The following is a 25,345-nucleotide window of genomic DNA, read 5'->3' as shown; positions in this document are numbered from 1 at the left end:
CCCCTGCCCTTCTGATCTAAACAACCATCTCTGATCAAACATTCCAAGGGTAAATGTGTCCTGTTTTCTGTACATTGAGGTCTGGATATCAGTCACTGTACAAGTAGTCTCATTTTACCAAAATAAGAATGCCAAACTAGTAAAACAAGTGACACTCCGTTCATTGGCCACACCCATGTGTTCAACCAGGCACCATCGGAGAAGGGGTGCGGACCTGAAGATCTCTTCAATCTCAGGATGGGCAGAAAGGCATTCTTCAGGAAAAGGGCATCCGTATCTCTTACCAAAAGTTTTAAAGAGAGTGTGAAAATTAGAAGAGGTTTTTTCTACTTTAAGGGCAGAGTTGGGTAACTGCTCCTATCTGGATATGCTTTGAGTTAGTCTCCCAAAGGTTCATGTGCTGGGACATTGTCAAGGGGGTCGTGGAACCTAAAGGTGGTTAGATCATCGGTTGCAGAAAAGGTAAATGTGGTTCTTACTCAACTAATAGATATCCCAGTTAGTTCCTGTGAGAGAGGGTTGTTATCAGAAGAGAAAGCCTGGCTTCTGAGTCCCTTCCTTCCTGTTTAGTCGCATGGTTTCTCCTTCTACCACAGGTTCTTGTCATTCTGCCATCAGTCATGGTATGAGGTGATCAAACAGCTCTCACCTGAAGCTGCCCAATGGCGCCATGTGATGAAGGATTTTCAGCCTGTGAGCTAAACGAACCTCCTTACTAATCCCAAGGCTTCAATGTTTTATTCAAGGAAATGAAAAGGGATTAATACAGTGCTGATAAGTGTTCCATATTCCTAATACAGAATGGAATTCTATGCTTCCATCAGAAGGAATGACATTGCTCCATTCATAAGGAAATGGAAAGGTTTGGAAAAAAATTACACTAAGCAAAGTAAGCCAGACCCAAAGAAACATAGACTCATGGTTTCTCTCATTTGTAATAACTAGAATGTGTCTATAAATCAACAAGTAATCCAAATGGATAGTAAAAGATTTTTTAAAAAAAGTTACAGTTGGACATGATAAATTAAACAGGACTCTAAACAGTCGCACAGTGAGACCAAAGGAGCATATTCTTAGGAGAGGATCAGGAGGGCTCAATAGATATGTGCATATGAGCACATCGAATGACACTTATCAGCTGCGTACCCCAAAGTGGCTCAAGCCTGTAATCCTAGTTACTCAGGAGGCTGAGATCTGAGGATCGTGGGTCAAAGCCAGCCCAGTCAGAAAAGTCTCCATGATCCTCTCATTTCCACTAACCACTCAAAAAACAGAAGTGGTTCTATGGTTCAAGTGATAGAGCACCAGCTTTGAGAACAAATCAGGTCAAGGACAGCACTCAGGCCCTGAGTTCAAAACCCACAGGAAAAAAAATGATGCTTATCAAAATGAGCTCCAAGAAATGGAAGCAAGAGGTTTTTATGTTTGCAGCCCTTTTATATTTTTCTCTTTTTCTTTGATTTATTCACTTCTGTTGGTTTTGATTTCTGTATCCTTTGTCTTGTATTCAAGTTCATTCTGATTTGGGGAGCACAGAAATGACGGGACAAAGGGTGAAGCAAAGTTGTGATGCTGCTCACTGGACACTATGTCAAAAATGAACTATACAACTTGTGGGGTGGAGATGAAAGTCAGTAGGAGATAAACAGAGAGAATAAGAGAGGGGATGACATGATTCAAAAAGAAATGTTCTCATTACCAGACTTAGGTAACTGTAACCTCTCTGTATATCACCTATACCATAAAATTTTTAAACTTTAAAAATGATGTTTGCCACATTCCATGCTGCAAAAGATGAGTTGTGGATGTGACCTTATGAGGTGACCTCACCTCTGGCTGTGTGAGAAGGTCTATGGGAAATAGGGGTAGAATGTATATTTCAGCTGGTTCAACATCCTGAAGCCTCAGCCCAAGCCAATAGACAAACAACAAAAAATAACATCAACACCAATAAAAACAAGAAACCCACTCTCCTCCAAGTTCAAAGGACTCATGACAATGTATGGGCATTTTCCACACCTGAGATAGTGGCTCTTTCCAAAGGGTAGTCTCTACTTAGGTTCTGAAAGCACAGCGGGAACCTGGAGGTATCATAGGACTTGAGGCTACAGTGTAGAACATACATATTAATTTTTAATGTATTCACATTTTTTAAGAATGCTCTAGACAGTGTACCTGCCATTGAAAAGATAATGTCCCTCCCCCAATGTGGAAAGTTTGAAAAAAATGACTGTTTCCTGAAGCCTTTAACATAGGAATATATTTTTACACCAACAATAATTGGGCTATGAAAGTAATCAGGGGAGTTTGAGTCATTTTAATTGGGAAAAAATATTCTTAAGTGAATTCTATGTCTTGACTGTATATGTGGTTAAGCTGAGCACCCACTTGCTTCTGAATTCCCTGTGGCCCTAAATGAAAGTGGGTACCACAGAGACATTTTCCACCCTGCCACATCTGGTCCTCAAATGCCCTTCCTTCTATGTTCAGGCCTTCTCTCTGCCTCCTCGCAGTTATGACCTCTCCAGGAAAATTCCACTGCCCTTCCCATAACTACTTCATTTGCAAATTTCTTTTGATTTCCCCCCATCTGTTATTATTTTGTTTTACTTCTATAGAAACAAAGAGCTGGTTGATAATGGCTGGATTATCCTGTTCCTTTCTCACATCTTTAAGATGAGAAAACTGAGGCCAAGGCACAGTTACATCTTGCTTTTAGTGAGCTATTAGATGCAAGAGAAAAAAACAGGACTTGGCTCTTCTCAGAAAGTTGGCTACATTTCTAGCTCTTGACGTCAATTGGGTTTCTTGGAGTGGCAGGCACCCCAGAATGCCCCAGAAGCCCAGCAGCACAGGTCATTATGAAAAATCTCTGTACTCTCTCAGGACTAAGCTGAATCTGTCTCTGACCCTTCCAGATTTTCAGCCTGGTCTGAGCAGCTTCCTGGCAGTTGTCATTTAGGCTTTTCCTTCTAGCCTGACCTCATTCTCCATCTTTTTGTCTCTGTCCAATAGTGCTTTTTTTTTGCCTGGCCATCCAGCAAAAGCATCCATACTCCATGCTGTCTCACAGAAGTCCTCTGAAGCCACCTGCTCCTGCTTAGCAGAGATCCACTTCCCAGCTGCAAGTGGAGAAACCCCCATGAAATCTCCTCGCTCTGCTTCCATCCACATAGAGAGAAGGGTCGTGACCCCTCCACATCTGCACATGATGTCTGCCAAGAGGTGACTTGTGGAGGAAGCCTGGTGTAGATCTTGAGGAGGATAAGGACTAAGTTCTCAGAGAGTTCCTGTGAGACATAGCAGTGTTTTCTCTTAAAAGAGAACAACAGGAGACAAACTAAACTGGTCTGAGGACCACCTGGAGCAGAAGCTAAGAGTGAGAAGTAAGAAGTAAGAAATGAGAGCGATTCCCTTCTTGAATACTTGTTTGTTAAACATGACATTTGAAATATGATAAAAATTTTAAAATAAAAATAAAAAAGAATAATCACAAAGATAAATCTCTTGTTTCTATTTTAAAAAAGAAATGAAAGTCCAATGCATAGCCATGTTGAGGGAGTGGCAAATATTCAGAGTGCTAGGCGCCCTCTAGGAAGATTATAATTTACTTGCAATTAATTACTGGAGCCCAAGAAAGTCACTTTCTGATTATCACCATGATTCTGATTCAAAACCTTTATTGATGCACATCCCCTGTTGTGTGTTTGTTTTGTTTTGTGCCCATACTGGAGCTTGAACTCAGCCTGAGCTCTATCCTGGAGCTTTTTTTGTGCAAGTCTACCATTCTACTGCTTGAGACACAGCACACTTGTGGCTTTTGGTGTTTAATTGGAGATAGGAGTCTCATGGACTCTCCTGCCTGGGCTGGCTTTGAAACACCATACTCAGATCTCAGCCTCCTGCCTACCTAGGATTATACGTATGGGCCAGTGGTTGCCCTGCTTGCCTCATAGTTTTCCAGTGGTCATTGCAGAACCACAATATCGAATCAATTGAACTGAAAAATGTCCAGCAGTCATCTTCCAACCCATTAAGAAAACACAGAGCAAATAAAATGTCTGCCTCTGTTCTTCCTCCCCATTCATCCTGATCCACCCGCCCCCCCTTTTCACCCTTCTCTTACTTCTCTGTGCAAGATGTGAGAAAACCAAGATGGATGAGAGATTCATCCAGAAATCACATTCTTGACCAATGTCAAACTTTCTGGCCGTACTTTTTTAGGGTTTCTCAGTGTGCCATTGTACAAAGGGTATCATGGAAAGGGTATTAGTGAGGCCCCAGAGCACGCAGGGAATGAAACCACACAGTCCTGACCACTGTTGCATTTCATATTCAAAAAGTGTCATTAAGGAGCAAATACAGAACCAGGAGCTGTTTCTCATGCATGCAATCCTACAGTAGGCTGAGACATAAGGATCTCGGTGCGAAGCTGACTTGGGCATATAAAGCACATCTCCAGTTAACCAGTAAAAAGTGGGAACTGGAAGCATGTCTCGATGCATCAGCATTGAGCAATAAAAACTAAAAGAAAGGGTGAGGTCCTGAGTTCATGCCCTAGTTCTGGACACACACACACACACACACACACACACACACACACACACACACACACATCATGTCCTATAAATAGAGAATGCCAAGAGGGAGGTGATAACATTTTTCTAGTTTTCAGTGGAAATGCTTTTTCTTTTTTTTCATATTTTTATTGTAATTGATAGAAGGGTTACATTATATTCGTCAGATAGAAGGTGCATTGATTCACATTCTTTGATACCCTTTCTCATGTCATGGTCCCAATTTCCCTCTCCCACCCTGCCCCTCATCTTGTTTTGCCCCCTTCCCTATCCTATTTCAAATAACCAAATAAGCATATATACAATATATCAGATAACAAGGTGAAATACTGCAACAATATGAGATAACCAAGAGACAGCAAAAGAGATGAGAGATAACAGTACATTAAGGACAACAATCACACATTATATGGCTTTTGTTTCTATATCCTGGAGGTCCTTTCATTTAGCATCATAGTATCTGGCCTTATGTATCTGGGTTTTTGTTCTATTGTAAATCTCTGCTAGGAGAGCCCAACGTTTCTACTGATTATGACAAATGAGGGAAACCATTGAGCCTAAGTTCCTTTGAGTCTAGCTTACTTCACTTAATATGAGTTAGTTTCTAAGACTTTCCATGGAAATGCTTTTTCTTAACGTGATTTTTTTTTTATCTTTTGATTCGAGTTCCTCTTCAAAATTAAAATAGATGTTTGACTATTTTGCTCCTGGTATGCAATTTCACATGATTTTGTTGTGCAAGTTCTTTCAGGCTTGCCAAGCTCTCAAAGATGAAAACATGTTTTATATCTGTAGCATGAGTTTTATTCTACTCACAGTCATTAATCATTGAATGCCACGAAGAGTCAGATAGATGAGACAAACAAGCAGCATAAATTAGATCTAAAGGTGCTTAGATAAAAGCAAAGTCAACATCTCCATGAACCAGCTCAAACCCCTTTTGGAATCAGATGGTGGTATAAATCTCAAGTTACAAATAAACAAGACATTTCTGTATGGTGCTATACTAATCATAAAACTCAAACCACATTTATCCACTGCTGAATATACCCCAATTTGAATTAGAAGTAAAAATGCTTCAGGAAACAAAGTTGGTTCAATTAAAGTGAACTTGAACCAGGAATTTTTGTTAAATCACTAACTTCAAGTTGTTGCACCTAGTAGTAGCCTATTAAGACCCCAAATCACAAGGTTGTAAAAATACCCAGGACAAAGGAGCCTTTTCTTCCATGTGGGATAATATTTCACACCTAGAATTGTAAATCAGATTATTCCTTCAATGACATATGTGGCCAAGAGAAAACAGTGACAGGTGTTTGCTGATAAAATATGAAGGCTGGCCCCAGTAGGCATTAAAATGTCTATGGATGCAGGTACGCGGTAAGCTCATTCCAGTCTCAAGAAAACCCCAAAGGAGACCTGAGCTGTCATTCTACTGAAGTGGGGTGTACCTTACAGAAGAGCTCTCAGAAAGTACAAAATAAACATCGAGGAAGAAGCCTTAATCAAGTAACTTTTGACCCAGTGCACATAGACAAAATATAATACATGCCTATGTGGACAGCACTTCCAGTGTCATCTTTAAATCAAGCTTCAGCACATAGAAAGTGATTTTTATTGTCCTTTTGTACAAGATACATTCTTTTACTCATAAAACATAGGTTACATATTTATTGGAGCTAATAGAAAAAACTCATAATCTATAGGTACAGCTACCTTCCAATGAAGAAATAATACTATGTGCCAAAAAGAAATATATTGATATCAATCAATATAAAATATAACAGATTCACTGATGAATGAAATCCTACATTCTTACACAATACTATAAATGCAAATTACAATCTGTTTTTCTTCTTTTCCCCCCCCAGAAAATACTGGTGGCCTGAAAAGCCAGCCATAATACAAAATGTATTTATTTGATGGATTCTTGTGTAGTATTGTGCACAGGGTAAATGCATCAGGAAAAATACAAAACAAGGAAATAGCAAGATATAATAATACATTTGAAAAAATTTGCAGTGACAGAGCTCAAGTACACATAAATAAAAAATGATCCTAGAGAGACAGCTTGAAGTACTAAAGTAGGAAGAATTTCAGTGTTATGTACATAGCAGATTACACAAGAAAATCAAGGGTTTTTCCAACTTAGAATGAACAACAATGAAAAGGGGAAACATGAGGCTTTCTAGTAGATACTACCTGGAACGTATTGCTATTAGAATGGCTCTAGAGGTTTCCGATCTCAGTTATGTTGAAGCAAATGTATATTGTTTAGGTATTGGTGGAATGACACCAAGTCTGTTTTGTATCAGCTGTGTGACTTGGGCTAGTGTTTATTGTTATCTAACAATCACATGAACCAGCAATGTCCACCGCAGAGTGAGGATTTCACTACAGTTCAGCTGCTGTCCTCCAGCCCTTGCACCTTTGGACCTGGTCTGGCCATTTGCAATAGAAGCCCATTAGACATAGGGAAAAATTATGTTTGAGACACAGGAAAAGTAATTGACCTAACAAACCCAGTGCATTTAGACAATGTCCTGTCTGATATAATAAAGAGCTTATTTTGTTGATCATTTTAATTATCTGTTTAGCAAAAAGTATCTTAAAAACCCACCAGCCAATAAATGTATTTTTTCATATATTTTTATTGTAATTAGTAGAAGGGTTACATTATATTCACCAGCTAAGTGCATTACTTCACATACATTGATACCCTTTCTCATGTTTTGGTCCCCATTTCCCTCCCCCCACCCTCACCCCTCATCTTGTTTTCCCCCCTTCCCTATCCAATTTCACATAACCAAATACAAATATATCCGATGTATCAGGTAACAAAGTGAGATACTGTAACAAAATGAGATAACCAAGGGACAGCAAAAGAGATGAGAGATAACATAGTACATTAAGGACAACAATCACTATTATATGGCTTTTGTTTCTATATCCTAGAGGTCCTTTCATTTAGCGTCATACTGCGTGTCACTACTTAAGCCCCAACCAACTGAGGGCTTCATGCTTGGCTTTTCGACCCAAGGATGGTGCTTTCCCACTGGAATCACACCTCATTTTTTTTTTACTTTATGCTAGTTAATAGGAGATAAGAGTTACATGGACTGTTCTTCCCTGTCTGACTTGGTACTGTGATCTTCATGTCTTAGGGTTCCAAGTAGCTACAAGTGTGAGCCCTTAGCACCTGAATTAAATCAATTTTTTAGGTCAAAAGACTGAAGACGATATCAACACATTAAAACCAGTCAGCTTGCAGAGCAGAAAGAAAAGGGGATCCTTTCTCTAGAATCAGAGAATTTTTATTGAAGTTAGAGAAGTTTTTTGAGGCCAAAGCAGGAACAATGACTGGTAAGAGGGACTAGGAAAAGGCTGTGTAAGAGATGTTAAATGCAAAAGGTGGCCACACTGACCAGGCGCCTGTGGTTCAGGATACATCAGTGTATTGAACAGTGCTTACCAGTGACAGAGCCTAATTGCAGTAATTAGAAGGATTGCCTTAATTAGTTAGTTAATGTTCTGGGAAGGAATCAAGTTAAACTCTTCAGGAATTCATTTAGCTGTTGTGGCCTCAGGCTACATTTATAAGAGGGAGGCACCTGACTAGAATGTAAATAGATTATCAGGAAATTTCCAAAGAAATAATAAGAAAAACAAAACCACAATTCAAACTACAGTCCTGATCCTTCAGCCCACAATCCAACAGAACCTATGTCTGCATATGATTCTGTATCCTAATACAAACTGAGCATAATGAACTAACTGAACTTGAGCTGAATAATAATAGGTACTGCTATTCATGGCATACCAATTACATTGAAATGCTGCATTCCACTGAGTCTGCTCAGTCTGTTAAGGAAATGTACATTGTAGAAACTTTCCTAATAAAAACGAATTCTAAAATATCTACATTCTATTAACCTTTAGGTATCTAGGTAAGCTTACTTATGAAAATACCATTTTGTAAGCACTCTGGATCAAGGAATACTTCAGGTAAAACACTGAGTAGATTAATTTGGGATATATGGAAATATTGTCTCCTTTTACAGAGTTGTTCATCCACCTTTACATTCATAGACCTTGAGTATGCATTTTGATTTATGAATAAGTTATAAACATATAAACTTCCTTTATATATATTTAATCATAAACAATTTTCCTTACTTTTGACTCCTGTCTCTCTTTTGTCTCTGTCTCTGTCTCTGTCTCCCTGTCTCTGTCTCTCTCTCCTCTTTCTTTCTCTTTCTCTGTTCTCTTACAGATGCCCTGTTTATAGCAAAGGCAAAATGTCTCCCTGTTTTACTGTTTTTATTATCTTTAAATAGTTGTTCAAAAGGGTAACAATTGGACTTGAGTTTATTACTACAATGCATTTTGATCAATATCACCCTTCCTATCATTCTCTCCCATCTCTTCCAAACCCACCTAGTGCCTCAGGTTACCTGGTTCCATTTTCACACATGTATATGGAGTATTACATGCTTTGTTTCAAATCACAGCATGCTCATTGCTTTCCTCAAACACAAAGGAAAAGGATCAGGAGCATGCTGCTCTCTTGCTGCCTCTCTATGCTACCCTTGAACACTGATCCGAGCATTTGAGTGTGAAAATCCACGCTGATCATCACCTCTGTTCTTCCTACTTCAAAACTTGGGGAAATCATGAATCTGAGATGCTAATGAGCATTTCCAACATTACACGGTAACATAGCAGCAGTGGATGTATATCATACCATTTCTCCTCCCTGCAGTCTAATGTTTGTAATAGTGTTACAAAAATGGTTGTAGTCTTGTTACAAAAAAAAATGTTTTCTGCCAGCTGCTGGTGGATCATGCCTGTCTGAGATCTGGGGACCATAGTTCAAAGCCAGCCCAGTCAGGAAAGTCCATGAGACTCTTAACTCCAATTAACTGCCAAAGAACTGGAAAGGGAGCTGTGAATCAAAGTAGTAGGGCACTAGCCTTGAGCGCCAAATCTCACTGGAGAGCACCCAAGTCCTGAGTTTAAACTCCAGGACCAGCACAAAAGAAAGGAAAAGAGAGGGGGGAAGGAGGGAGGGAGGGGGGAGGGAGAAAGAGAAAGGAAAGAAGGAAGGAAGGAAGGAAGGAAGGAAGGAAGGAAGGAAGGAAGGAAGGAAGGACAGAGAAATACTTTCACTCTATTTCCTTTCTCAGCTAGTAGTTCTCCCTGTTCAATTCTTTCTGTAGATGGTAGTATACAATTATGACTAGATCTGCTTATTTGGGCAGAGGGGACCGAGCAGCGCAATGATAAATTATATGAATACTGTGTGTCCATTTTCTATAATATTACATGATCATTCCAAATATAATATTTTTATTCCTTGAAAGGAGAAATTCCAAAATAAATTTTGAGCATTAACAAGAATCTGTTTTGATTTGTTCAGTCATAGTCTAGACTAATATCCAGTTATGGAATTCGAAATGCAGAAATGTATGCATTCAAAAATGGTATATTTTATTTCCAAAACATTCAAATTGGCCAGGTAAAGAATTTTAACATCATGGGCTGGGATGTAGCTCAGAGGCAATATGCTTGCCTAGCAAGTACAATGTCTTGGGTTCCATCCCCAGTACCAAAATAAAAAGATACTAAGAAACGAATTTTAACATCAATGCTGCAATGGATGTGGTTGTGCTGGTAGCTTCAGTATGGCTTCATATTATGGTCTATTGGATAATGTCCAAGAATGGGATTTCTGGGTCACAGGGAAGCTCTGTGTTTATTCTTTTGAGGAACCTCCATACTGCTTTCCTGAGTAGTTGAACAAGTTTACATTCTCAACAAAAATGTACCAGTGTTCCCCTTTGACCACATCCCCTCTAGCATCTGTTATTGTTAGTTTTCTTGATAATTGTCATTCTAACTGGGGTGAAGTGAAACTCCATGTTGTTTTGATTTGCATTTCCTTTATGGCCAGAGATGTTGAACATTTCTACATGCATCTATTGGTCATTCTTATTTCTTCTTTGCAGAAGTCTCTTTTTAAGTCTTTATCCCATGTATTAATGGGGTTATTGTTTCTTTGATGATTTGGTTTAGGGAGCTCGACGTATATTTAAAATATGAGGTCCTTGTCTGATAGATAGCTCATGAATATCTTCTCATTCTGTGGGCTTTCTATTTATCTTGCTAGTTATGTCCTTTGCCATGTAGAAACTCTTCAGTTTGACACAATCGCATTTATACAGTCTTTCTTTGACTAGTTGTAATTCTGAATCTTTTCTTGGAAAGTTTTGACCTGTGCTGAGGAGCCCTAGTGTTTCTCCCACCCCTTCCTATAACATTTTTATGATATCTGGCTTTACAATGAGATCTTTTATCTGTTCAGAATGGATTCTGGTACAGGGTGATATACAAGTATCTAGCTTCAGCTTTCTGCATGTGTATAGTCAATTCTGCTAGTATCATTAGAAGATAAATGGATCAAGAAATTGTGATACACACACACACACACACACACACACACACACACACAAGAATTCTCAGAAAGACTGATATTGTACCAAGAAAATATAGGCTGCCTGATTTCCTTCATTTATTGTAACTAGATAAATATACAAGCACATACATACAGGATGGTAAAAGGCAAACACACACACACACATGCACACACACACACACACACACACACACACACACACACACACACTTGGATATGATAAATTATACAGGACTCTAGACATTCACACAGTGAGACCAAAGGAGGCTATTCTTAGGAAAGGATCACAAAGGCTCAATAGCTACGATGTGCATGTGAGCATAAAAATGTTTATCGAAGTATACTCCAAGAAATGGAACCAAGAGGGCTGGGAGTGTAGCCTAGAGGTAGCGTGCTTGCCTAGCATGAACAAAGCCCTGAGTTTGATTTCTCAGTACCACATACATAGAAAAAAAGCTGGAAATGGTGCTGTGGCTCAAGTGATAGAGCTCTGGCCCTAAGAAAGCCCACGGACACAGTACCCAAGCCCTGAGTTCTAGCCCCAGGACTGGCAAAAACAAAGAAAAAAAATTGAAACAAAAGATGCTTTTGCAGAGCCAGGAGTTTGGCTTAGTGGTAGAGTGCTTGCCTAGCATGCACGAAGACCCAGATTCAATTTCTCGGTACCACATGCATAGAAGCTGGAAGTGGTGCTGAGGCTCAAGTGGTAGAGCACTAATCTTGAGAAAGTCCAAGGACAGTGCTCAGCCCCTGATTTCAATCCCCACAACTGGCAAAAAAAAAAAGAATTTTGCTTTGCTTTTTTTTCCTCCTTTGTCACTGTTTTCGTTATCTGAACTTTTGTTTTACATAAAAGTTCTTCTGTTTTCAGAACATAAAAATGGTGAGACAAAGGGTGACCAAAGTGCAGCAATGAACTCACTAGATACTACTTTGAAAATGAACACTACAATTTGTGGGAGAAGGGTATTGGGAAGGAAAAACTGAGAGAAAATGAGGGAAAAGGTGACATGGGTCGGAAAGGAATATACTCATTACCTGACTTATGTAACGCTAACTCTCCGTACATCACATTTACAATAACAACAAAAAATAAAATACACATCGATTTCAGTGTCTCTGTAGCTATTATGAACATTCCTAACAGTGTTATAGATATGTAAACAGAATGCTGTGGAATCTCATTTTTCAAAAAGTACACACAAGAAGTCTATCCTGGTATGGTCATCAAATCCCAGACATATGGAATTTATGTGTCAGCGGTTCCTTTTCCTATTCCAGGAACCATGGTGGATATTTTCTCTCCGTCTCTCTGTCTGTGTCCGTCTCTGTCTCCTCTCTCTCTCCTCTCTGTCTCTGTCTGTCTCTGTGTCTGTGTCTGTCTCTGTCTCTCTCTGTCTCTCTGTCTCTCTTTTGTTTTACCAGCCCTGGGCCTTGAATTACAGTTCCAGGCACTGTCCTTGAGTTTTGTTAAGGCTAGCACTCTACCACTTGAGACACAGTACCACTTGCAACTTTTTCTATGTTTGTGGTACTGTGGAGTCAAACCCAGGGCTTCATGCATGCTAGGTAAGCATTCTACTACTAGGCAACACTCCCTGCCCCTAGAGTGCCATTCTTGAGCCTAAGGGAGAATGCAAGTCCTGAGTTCAAGCCCCATATCAGCACAAAAGGAAAATAGTGAGGAAGGATGACACTAAATACTGTACATAAAAACAATTAAAAATCTACACTCAGATAAAAATCCATATAGAGAAAACTCACTAAATATAAAATAACTAGGAAGCTTATAAACAAAACTTTAAAAAAAACACTTGTCATGCGAAAGATAGCATTAGTTGCTTTTTAAAGGGCAATTTTGTTAAATTGAAAATCCATTAAGTCAACGAACTACCATTTTTCTGAGTTCAAAAACTGAGACAATGGTTTGCTTAATTATCCTTGCACTCAAATGCTGTTAAACTGGAAGTGATGATTCTTTATTTTAGCCCTTAAAAATCCACTTGATGTTCAAAAGACTCCTCACTATCCTTCTCGAGGTGCTTACATTTTTCTATTTTCACAAGACTCCGAGAAGAGAAGGGCAAGAAGAGAAAGATCTCTAATAATCAAAGTTTTCAGGAAAATTTTGGCAACAGGGTTTGTTGCTATTGTTATTGTTATTTGGGATTTTTGTTAGCATCAATTAGTTGTACAAGGAGGGGGGGTTATATTGTGACACTTTGATAGAAGTATCCCAGGTCAATGGTGTTTATTATGCTAAGCTTCCCTCATGAGAATTCCAATGTTGTTTCCAGATATGGGAACTGAACAGCAGCACACTTCTGAGGAAGAGAGGACACTCGTTAGTCTGAACTGAGCAGTACTGGGAACTGGAGGGAGAAGCCACCAGGTCTTGAGATCTTCCACAAGTGTTTAGAGGCTCCAGGTGTGATGCTGAGATACAACAATCTGCAGAAGACCATGTATATATCTGAGCTGCTCTTCCACTCACTTCCCAGGATGTCTCCTGGACAATAAGCTGCCACTCCACCCTCTCCTGCAGTCCATCTGTGGTCTCAGTAAGTCCCTTCTCCATTTTTTTTCACAAATATATTGCACAGCTATTCTATGCCAGGCACTGGCATATAGGTTTTCCTCCTTCCCCAGTGGGATGTACCTTCTGATTGAGGGGAATAGAGAATGGCATCCCATTACCTCTAGAAGTCAATGCTACAGAGAAAATCAGATGCAGAGAAGGTAATGATTTTGCTGTGTATCAGCGAGAAATCGGGGATGGGTCAAGTTCCTTAAGACACTTCATATGATTCTTTTCTGATGCTATAGCTCAAAAAGCAAGTCTTTGATACTTGCCAGTACTGGTGTTTGAACTCAGGGCCATATAGTCTAGCTCAAGCTTTTCTCCTCCAGGCTCACATTCTGCCACTTAAGTCACAGCTCCACTTTTATTTTACAGGTTAATTGGAGATTCAAGTCTCTCAGATTTGTCTATCCAGGCTGGCTTTGTTCCAGGAGCCTTAATCTCAGCCCCCTGAGTAGCTAGCATTACAGATGTGAACCAATGGTACCCAGCTTTAAAAATAAATTTTAAATCATAATCAAATAGAAGAAAACACAAGAAGGTATACATGGAAAATAATTTCTAAGATAGCTGAGTAATATTGACTATTTCAATAATCTCCATTCCTTAAAATATTGTGCTCTCCTAATTCCCTAGGGAGGTAGAGTTAGTGGCAGTATCTATAAACCTAGCAGAAGAGGTTTGGTACATTCACAAAAGTTCTGGAAAATTCTTCTATCACCTCTATCCCTAAAAGACATCTCTCCCTGAGCCAGGGTGAGAGGGAGTTGAAAGGAAGAGGTCAGAGGGGCCCTCTGAGACTTGTCAGAATATCCTCATGACCACACATGGAAGCCAAAATGTCGAATGCCCCAGTCTTCCCAAAAGTTCAGAGAACTGCAGTTCTCAAAGAGAAGGAAGATTGTTTCCCTCAATTATGGGTCCCTGAGGAGGAAAACTTAGGTCTCATCATCTCCAACCACCACTACAATTCCAATCTAATGTTGCATTTGACACCGTTTTAAAGTTCTTTATAGATATTGTTATTCCCAATCCTACTCGGCTCAATAAAGAAAGCAGAGTTTTAATCCTAGATGCTCCCATGTGCTCATTCCAGCCCTTGTCCCACTACTTCTGAATAATCTGGAAAAGCCCAGGCAGAAGCCAGGTGCCTGTGGCTCATGCCTGTAATCCTAGCTGCTCAGGAGGCTGAGATCTGAGAAATCACAGTTCGAAGTCAGCCCAGACAGGAAAGCCATGAGCTACTTCTCTCTTAATTAACCACTGAAAAGCTGGTTAGAGCATCAGATTTGAGTTAAAACAAACAAACAAACAAGCAAGGGCATGAGGTCCTGTATTGAAGCCCCAGGACTGGCATAAAGTAAAGTAAACTAAAACTCAGGCAGTGTGACAGGAGAGAAGTTCAGGGAGTGTTCGGGAACCAGCTTCCACATACAACAAGCCACCTCCCTCAATCCATCAGGCAGAATGACATGGAGTCTTTTGACCCATCTTCACATCTCTGCTTCCAGACAAAGTTGCTATAAAAGTACAAGAAAGATGTCTACGTTGGAGGGCTGCCATTTGTGTTAACATGTTGTCCTATTGGCTTTTGAAAAGGTAAAAGTGGAATCAATAAAAAAGCATATCTCTCCAGACTTTTCTAACTTAAACAGTCTGGATTTGCAAGGTAATTGTTTTGCTGTCTTTTCCCCATCTTAAAATCCTGATCTATTTTTCCTTAACTGCAGCACCATGTGAACAACCTCAAGTATTTTATGCTGATAATATAAATTAAAATTCTACTCCAAATATTATAATTATTTATTATCTGGGAGGTGATCCTAATTTGCCAGTATTCACTCTTCCATGTTCACTCTTTCTGATTTTCCCAATGAGAATCATATGTAGCATACCAACACAAAGTCATTAACGTCTGAGCCCGGCGGGTGGCTCACGCCTGCAATCCTAGCTACTCAGATCTGACGGTCAAGATTCAAAGCCAGCCCGGGCTCTAAAATCTCTGAGATCTTATCTCCAATTAGTCATGAGAGAAAACTGAAAGTGGCACTGTGACTCAAGGGGCAGGGCAGTAGCCTTGAACTGAAGAGCTCAGGGACAGCATCCAGGCCTAGAGTTCAAGCCCAACAACTAACAAAATAGATAGATAGATAGATAGATAGATAGATAGATAGATAGATAGATAGATAGGTAGATAGATAGATTAATGTTTAGATGTTTGGCAGACAAAAGGCTGAGAATCAGCCTTTCTTCCATCTTTCCCAAGTTTTCTTTCTTTTATACATGCCCAATAAATCCCCTAAATACACACACACACACACACACACACACACACACACACACACACACACACTATACCAGTAATATTCCCACATTGGAGGGCATGATTTTAGAACAATAGTTCTCATTAGGCCCATTTGTGCTTTTTTAAAATAGCGTATTCTATAGAAGGCCATGCTTTGTGTCCAAACACTACCATTTTCCAGTATGTCCAGAATTAAGTTTTTTGCTTTATTTACCTAGTGACTATGTATAAGATTTAAAAGGCATCATATTTAGGAATTTTACTCTATGATTTACAGTCCTTTATTTCTCTTTACCTCCCTCTTCTATGAAAATGAAGTGAACAGCAAAGATGAACCAGTCCTTTGATAAAATTGCTTTGAAAGGAACCTAGAGATTTTAACCTGGTCTGCTCTTTCAGCTTGAAGTTTGTTAATGTGTCAAGCACATATCTACAAATATCTTCTTACATTCAAGCCAGTTAACTTTCTAAGCTAACAAGATCAAGATAGCAGGGTTAACAGTAAATCATATGATCTGTCATTGCCTCATTCAATTTTTTCCCCCTGTCATTACAGATTTAACAACTTCTCAAACATGGAGATTTTAACCTGGGATTCATGGAAGCATGAACTTGGTTTGTGAATTCAGTGATGTCATTAAATGAAGTTTAAAGTATAGATGCATTTGCCTAGAAAGTTTCTCAAAGGCATTTGGTTTGGATTACTGACATTCCAACTTTGTAATGTTACTCATTTAAGTCTTTGCATTCATTTGTGATGATGGAACTGGCAATGGGATAATGAATGTGAAAATACCTACCCTAGCACTTATCCCAAAGCAAACTAAATACCTTTTGAGGTAGGAGGAGAATGGGGGCTCAGAAGTTTTTTGTGCTGTTGACTATGGGGTGGAGAGCAAAGCCTGACACCTAGAGGTGAACCTGACAGCTGCATCTCATGTTGAGTCTCAATGTTGAAGGATAGCACCCAGGTCCTGAGTTCAAGTTCCAGTATGGACATACAGACATACACACACACATACACACACACACACACACACACACACACACACACACACACACACACATACACACGCCAATTTCCAGCTGTGCAATACCAAGGAAGCCTAAAGCAAAGATAGAATAATGCCATGAACTGTATCAAGCCTATCTGGATTATTCAGGTCTATTCTTCCATTTTAGCATCCTTAATCCCATCTATGAAGTCCCTTCTTCACCACATTGATGGTCTTGTCTAACACAAAGGTTTGTAGGTTAAAAATCTAGTCTTCAAGGAGGCTGTTTTGGCAAGCAATGGGAGCTTAAACAGTTGCAGCCTAGTGGTAGAGTTCTTTGGATTAGTGGTAGCACACTGCTAGAAATGACTGAAGTTCTCATGACACCTGATGAGATATCAAGAGAAGCTTATTCCAAAAACTTAAGTTCAGCCCTGCCAAGTCTCTCTCGCTTCCTGATTGGAGATTGAACTCTCCTTGCATGTAGTCCTAATATTTCCCATGGGGTTCTGGCCAGAGCCTGAATCATACTGTTTTGACTTTCAGTCTCTAAAATTGTGAGTCAGATAAAGATAAATTCTTATCTTTATAAAGTTATCCTGCCTCAGGGTATGTGGTTATGTTCATGAAAAACCTTCCAACATGCCATGTAAGGTGGTGTATCTACAGATTGGGACATTATGCCATGCACATCTTTGTATCAGTCATTACTCTGCCTCATGCAATGATCTCATCCAGATGTGGACAGTCAGGAGCCTCCTAAGAGATATCAGAAATGAAATGTAGCTGATGAAAAATTGTATTTTGGGGGGAAAACAAAATGTGCAATAAGGGAGAGAGTCAGAAAATCAGTGAGAAAAGCTTTCCTAAAATGTGGAACTCCATGAGAAGAATCAGAAGTGAAAGAAGGCATATTTGTGAGGATAAAGTGATTTATCCAGAAGTTAACCCAAAGTTCACAGACAATTGATTTTTGACAAATGTATCAAACATATATGAAGGACAAAAAGCTGTTTCTTCAATAAAGGGTGCTGGCTAAACTGGATATGCACATGCAGAAAAACGAAAATGGACCCTTTGCTCACACCATATATCAGAATCAACTCAAAATAAGTTAAAGATTGGAACTTAAAACCTAAATCTATAAAACTAGAAGAAGACTTCAGGTACTTGTAGCTCAAACTTGTAATCTTGGCTACTTGGGGCTGAAATCAGGAGGATCTTGGTTCCTGATCAATCCAGGCAGAAAAGCCTTTCAGGTGTCCATATCAATGAAAGATGCACATGGTAGCATTTCTCCGCCATGACAGGAAACCTGAAATAGGAAGATCTGGGTTCAGCCACATACCCAAGGAAGACCTATAGGAAGTGAGACTCTATCTTAAAAAATAACCATTTCAAAAATGTGCTAGAGTTGTGGGTAAGGGTAGAGTGACTGCCAAGCAAGTATGAGACCTGACTTCAAACTTTGGAACCACAAAAAAGTACTATAAGAAAATACAGTGGAGGGCTGGGAGTTTGGCCTAGTGGTTAAAGTGCTTGCCTAGCATGCATGAAGACCAAGGTTCGATTCCTTGGTACCACATACATACAAAAAAGCCGGAAGTGGTGCTGAGGCTCAAGTGGCTCAAGAGGCTCTAGCCTTGAGAAAGTCCAAGGACAGTGCTCAGGCCCTGAGCTCAAGCCCAGGACTGGCAAAAAAAAAAAGAAGAAGAAGAAATATCCTCATTTCCTTACTATGTAACTGTAACACCTCTGTACATCACCTTGGCAATAAAATTAAATTAAAAAAAAATAAAATACAGTGGAAAAATGACACTAATCTGAACAGTTAAAATTCTTTAACTGTGACCCAAAAGCCCAGCCAACCAATGCAAAAATACACAAATGGGATTATGTCAAACTAAAAAGCCTCTGTACAGGAGAAGAAACAAAAGGAGATCATCTACTGATCAAGAGCATATATTTGCAGATTGTACACCTGAAAATTGATTAATCCAAATATATAAGACAGTGAAAAGCAAGAGATTGGATAGAAGTAAAAGTTGGTAAATGACTGAACAGTCATTTCTGAAAAGAAGAAACATTAAGGGCTAAACAGATGCATGGAGGCTTAGGAATGCGACCTAGTGGTAGAGTGCTTGTCTAGCATGCACGAAGCTCTGAACTGGTGCTATGGCTCAGGTGGAAGAGCACTAGCCTTGAAAAAGCCCAGACCCTAGGCCAGACAGTGCCCAGATCCTGACTTCAAGGCCTAGGACTGGCAAAAAAAAAAAGATGCATGGGGAAAAAAAGTTCAGATCACTAGTTATCAAGGAAATGTAGAACATGATGAGTTACAACCTCCTGCCTATTAAGGTATCAGTTATAACTGGGAATCTGTGGCTTATACCTGCAATCTTGGCTATTCAGGAGGGTGAGATCTGAAGGACAGAAGCCAGCCTGGGAAGGAAAGAACTTGAGACTTCATTTCCAAAATAAATCATCAAAATGTTGTGCTGGAGACATGGCTCCAGTGGTAGAGCACCAGCCAAGTGACCACAAGGCTCTGAATTCAAACCCTGGTACCAGTAAAAAAAAATAGAACTTCAGCAAGGGGACTCTTATATAGTTAGCTAGAATATGAAGATTACCTGAAAAGGAATTCCCACTGCTTTCCTCAAGTAGTTTTGGAAATGTATTGCACCATCTGGTACCTACAAATAATAATACTGTATTGTATATGTGAAATTTGCTAAGAGAATTTTAAATAGCTTTACCACAAAAAAAAGTCTGAGGTGACAGACATGTTAACTAACTTAATCATTCCACAATGTTTGCATATGTCAAAACATCACACTCCATAGTTTTCTTAATTAAAAGATTTTTTAATCCATATCAAATAATTTGGGAGGATTTAGAAGGATATTAACCTTAAAAATTATAATTAAATGCTTTAGAAGAAATTATACATAGAGAATGATGTTGTTTTGAGCCTGCACAATAGGAAAGAAAGGAAAGGGAAATAGAAAAGAGGAAAGGAAGGAGAAAATGAGTGAGGGAGCAAACAAAAAACTTGTAAAACATAATCAGCAGTGATTGTGGAGAACAATGATATTTATTCTCAAGATAATGGGGACCTGGAGTAGAAATAGCACTCTATTACAGTGTGAAATGAAGTTAGACAGGCATGGTTGGGGCTATTGTAGGAGAGATGGTACCAGCCTCAACGGAGGACTCCCAGATTAACGACACAGATCTACCACACAACTCCCTTAGCGTCCATCTCTGTGACCTGCGAAGTCCTTTCTACAGCTCAGATTCCTCACCTGTAAAACAGAGAATCATATGAAGGCCCACTGAATTGTTCTGAGAAACACTTAACTGCAGGACCTGGTACAGAGTAACGAATGAGTGAAATTTCATAACCATTCTAGTGTCTAGAACAGTTCAGTCTAATTCAGCGGTGAGAGAGGCACCCAAAGGCTTCCAGAGACACAGTGGACATTAATAGAATTGATAACATATTGCTACAATGAGACATGACACTTGGAGGGCAGCTGCATCCTCAGTGATGCTGTGAGTGGGAATGGACCAAAGTTAGGAGGAGATCAAGGCTGTGGGTAAATGCTGAAGTTAGTCTTATGGCAATGGGCACATGGCATTAGAAAACTGAGACGTTGGGAGATGGGAAGTGAAACTCTAGACTGAGCACTGATGATTCACAACTATTCTCCCAGCTACTCAGGATTCAAAGCCAGTTTGGGCAGACAAATTCTGAGAAACTCTGATCTCTAATAAACCAGTAAAAAGCCAAAATGTGAAATGTGGCTCCAGTGGTAGAACATCAGTCTTGAGCCAAAAATCCTAACAGGCAGTGTCCAGGTCCTGAGATCAGTAAGGGCACACAGAAAGAGAGAGGGGGGAGACAGGGTGGGAGAAAAAGAAAGAGGCGGCGGGGGGGAGAGAGAAAGAGAGACAGAGAGAGCACAGAACTCTAAGATAAACTGTGTGGGAAGAATTGACAAAATGTAGTCATTAGATGAATGATAATGATGTGTAAAAATGAGATTCATTGGATAATGGTGTGATTAAGAATAGAAAAATGACTCTATCCCTTCATTACTCAAGCACAGCCTTGTCTGGTGACAGATCTCTTTCTGGCTCAAGTGGTCCTGGGGCGTTAATACCTTACAAATGCCATCATAGACCAATACCTATGTAACTCCTTTGTACATACTTACCTATTCACTCTACAAATACTCATTTAACATGCTGGAACTCAGAAATGAATGGGACATCATTCTATCTACAAACTTCATATATCCTCATTATAGATGCAAAGATGAGCAAATTACCAAGGTGCAAAATTGATTTTATAATCTACATATGGGAGCTGTACGAAATTTGCTTTGTCGAGGTCAGTAATAACCTCTCCATGGTTAAATTAAGCACATAATTTGAGGTCCTCATCCTATGTGACCTGTCAATGCCATTTGAAACAGTTGACGGATAACTCCTTACATTGATAGCCCCTCCTTCCTTTGGCTATTTTTTAAGAGTCCATGCTGTTATTTACAAGTTGAAAAGCAAACAACAGATTAATGGCAATAGAAGGCAGGACATGGCATACTTTAGGGAACTGAAAAATGGTAGTGCTGAGAAAAGCCTGAGGGCCTCGGCGGTTCTAGTCATCGAACTGTTCCACTTCTTAAGTGGCGATTACACTGAGAATATTCATTTTATAAAAGTTCAGTAAGCTGGGAGCTGGTGCTTCATACCTTTAATCCTATCTACTCAGGAGACAAATCCCCAGAGATCTGAGGATCTCTGTTCTAAGGCAGTCCCTTGGCTTTTAAGTATGATGTTTCCTATATGGACTACATAGCTTTCATCTCTTCTGGTGGCTCTTTCTTACCTCTTACCATGGGAGCGGCCCACATCTCAGTCCTTGAGCCCATCTTAGTGTTCTAGCCTTAAACACCTCATGCATGCTGAACTCCCTGGCACTTTTGACTGGAGTCTAAACATTCCCCCTGCTTTCCAGTTTCTATAAATAATATACTGGCATCTCCTTTTAAATACCTATTCGATGTCTTAAACTTAAGTGCAAAATACAGCTCCTGACTCCGAACCAAAAGTTCTCATAATCCCCTCATCTTAGCAATGGCAAGTTCGATTCAAAATACTTGAATTCATTTTTGACCGCCTCTCTTTGGAACACATAGGCTCTGTTGGCTTTTTATTCAGGATTCCATCCTCTTCTCCATTACTGTATTGCCAGCTTTCTGTCACTGTGACACAATGCCTGAGGAAAACAGCTTAAGTATGAAAAGGGTCACAGGTAGCTTTCATATTTATACTCCAACATAGGGGTGAAGGGTTATACAAGTGGCTCCCAAGATCCAGTCCCAGATACATGAGCAACCACTACTGCAATGCGGAAGTCATCTCTGGACACATTGTTGGTTTTTTCACCACTGTAAGGTTTCATGCCAAACCATGTTAAGAACATTAAAATAATCCACTTTGGAGATACCACATTGTGCCTTCTTTCTATAATATTTCCCTTTCTAGCGAAGTTTAGAGAGAATGATGTGTTGTGGGCCCTTTGGTGTTAGTTATGAGTGCCAGAGGAAAGTGGAGAGCATTATCCAGAAAACAGACCTCACCTCCTCTGGAAGGAGACTTGTTCTGGGCATGTGCATAAACATGACAATTAGTTACCTCAAAGCCTGTCATTGAAAAAGCTTCCTGAATGGTAGAGTGCTTGCCTAGCATGCACAAAGACCCAGGTTTGATTCCTTGGTACCACATACATAGAAAAAGCTAGAATTCGTGTTGTGGCTCAAGTGGTAGGGTTCTAGCCTTAAGGAAAAAACCCAGGAAACCAAGTGTTCGGGCCCTGAGCTAAAGCCTAGGACTGGCAAAAAAAAAAGCTTCCTGAAGAAGTAGAGTTGTGCCTCAAGTGGAAGAGCTTCAGCCAGATAAGAGCTGGAGGCCCTGAGCTTAAGCCCCAGAACTAGCAAAGAAAGAAGTTCCTAGTTAACATAGCAAATAAACCCACAAATCATAAGAAGTAAGAGAGGGGCTGGAGGAAAAGATTGATCCTGAATCTCTTAATATAATTTACTTAATTGCAAGTAAAGCAATCATGCTTCACTGCACTTCTTGGAGAAGCATCTGTATTATATATATATATATATATATATATATTATATATACATATATGTATATATGCCTGCCAATATGATCCTCAAAATAGGAAAAACGTTTAAAATTATTTTTACAGAATAATAAAATGAACCAATCTTGAGCAGACTATGTTCGATTAATTAGACTAGGTTAGGTTATTTAAATTTTCACAACACTCAGATGAGATGATAATCTTTTTAATTATACAAATGAGAGGTTAGGTAAATTGGCTCCATTTGGTGGCCAATGACAAGCTCAGGCCCACTCACCTCGCAAACTTGGTGCCTCCTACCAATGTCTATCACTGAGGAGAGGGAAGGGAGGAGGCTAAGGAGGAAGCAGAGGACCAGATTTCTGACTAAACAGTTTTGCCCATCCAACCTGCCTCTCAAGAAGTCCACTTCCCCACAGACATTGCAGATTATGGTCACTAGAGGGCAGACAAGTGCATGAAAAGTCACCAGCACACCCAGAATCCCACTCCACCCCACCCCACCCCCCTTTACCTTCTGGCTCTTTGGGGGGAAAGATCACTCACCCCTGGGTCTGCAGATCAAGTTAAAATGATGACCCATGTGCATTTTCATAGTTCTTTCACAGGACCTGAATTGCCTCGAAGTGGCATTTCATTTCCTCCCTGGCATGGCCTTGTCAAGTGTTTGTTTTCTTAAAAATAATCTTCATTTAAAAAAAAAAAAAAGGTTTATGCTGGAGAATGGCTCAGTGGCCGAGTATTTGCCTAAGAAACCCAAGGTCCTGGGCTCTTATCCATAGTGCATCAACAAGCCAATAAAGAAAACTCAGATAATGAGACCCATATCTTTGATCTTGTTATCAATGTTTTTTTTTTAATTTTATTGTCGGGATAATGTATAGAGGGGTTACAGTTACATTCATCAGGTAGTAGGTACATTACTTCTCACACATTGATACCCCTTCTCATGTTTATGTTCCCTTTTCCTTCCCCCTCCCCCTCCCAGTCATCTTGTAATCTTCTGCTAGGAGAGTCCTAGATGTGTACTATTTATTACAAATGAGGGAAACCATGGAGCCTATATTCCTTTGGGTCTGGCTTACTTCACTTAATATGATTTCTTCCAAGTCTATTTCCTTATAAATGGGAAAATATCTTTCTTTCTGAAGGCAGTATAGAATCTGTCTTATTTTTTAAGCGAATAATCTTGGTCCTATGAAAACAGCTGCTCAAGAAATATTAATTTTTAAGAGCTTGAAATACATTATATCCAGTTCATTACCATAAAGGCATTTAAATTTGTTGCTACTTGAGATCATCATCTATTTTTTTTTAATATCTGAAGCTTGGGGCCAGGAGTTTGGCCTAGTGGCATGCTTAGCACACACGAAGGCTTGGGTTCAATTCATCCGTATCACGTACATAGAAAAAAGCCAGAAGTGGTGCTGTGGCTCAAGTGGAAGCTAGTCTTGAGGAAAGCCCGAGGACAGTGCTTAAGCCCTGAGTTAAAAGCCCCAGGACTGGCAAAAAAAATATCTAAAGCCCAGGGAGACCCACCTCAAAGCATAACATTTTCAGTGAACAAAACTGGGACTTTGACTAAATATTTACTTCATCTCAGAATCATTTTTCACCCTATCACAACATCCCATTAGATCCAGAACCCAGAAGGAAGTCAAAGTCAAAAAAGACCCAACCCCATCAACAGATTGTAGGAAGCTGGTAAAGTCAAGACTCTCATCATGGAGAGGAAAGATGACCTGTGGTTTTTGAAACTTACCCACATGAATTAGGATTATAAAAATCCACACACTTGGCCAAGTTTATAGGGATTTGGCAATTTAGAAATAAAAAGGAGTGAGTGTGGGGGGGGAATTTGAAAATTTTGTGTTTAAAAAAAGTTGAAGAGAGGGGCCGGGAGTTTGGCCTAGTGGTAGTGTTTGCCTAGCATGCACCAAGACCCGGGTTAGATTCTTCGGTACCACATACTCAGAAAAAGCAGGAAGTGGTGCTAAGGCTCAAGTGGTAGAGCGCTAGCCTTGGGAAAAATCCAAGGACAGTGCTCAGGCCCTAAGCTTAAGCCCAGGACTGGAAAAAAAAAAGTTGAAGAGATCAGGACTTGAACTCCATACCTCACACATCTGCTCATTGACTAGCACTCCACCAACTGAGCCATGCCACCAGGAAAGCTTTTTAACCAGGTCATTAATATCATCCACCACAGACTGACTGGTTGAAAATAATCCACAAAGCAACATGGATGA

The 25,345-nt window shown here is 39.8% G+C and overlaps 1 long non-coding RNA gene across 1 annotated transcript in view; it reads right to left on the bottom strand.

The window, feature by feature from the left end:
- Positions 1-20,018: 20,018 nt before the first annotated feature.
- The window catches only part of LOC150057040 (uncharacterized), a 41,110-nt gene continuing 35,783 nt past the window's right edge, over positions 20,019-25,345 (bottom strand). The window contains exons 3-4 of the long non-coding RNA XR_016537032.1: positions 23,646-23,773; positions 20,019-20,241 (exon numbers count right to left, since the gene is read on the bottom strand). This is a non-coding gene — a long non-coding RNA (uncharacterized LOC150057040). The remainder of the gene's footprint in view (positions 20,242-23,645; positions 23,774-25,345) is intronic.

Source organism: Megascapheus bottae, chromosome 11, assembly GCF_031878675.1.
Source record: "Megascapheus bottae isolate mThoBot1 chromosome 11, mThoBot2.hap1, whole genome shotgun sequence".
NCBI lineage: Eukaryota > Metazoa > Chordata > Mammalia > Rodentia > Geomyidae > Megascapheus > Megascapheus bottae.
This window is presented reverse-complemented; position numbering and strand designations above follow the sequence as displayed.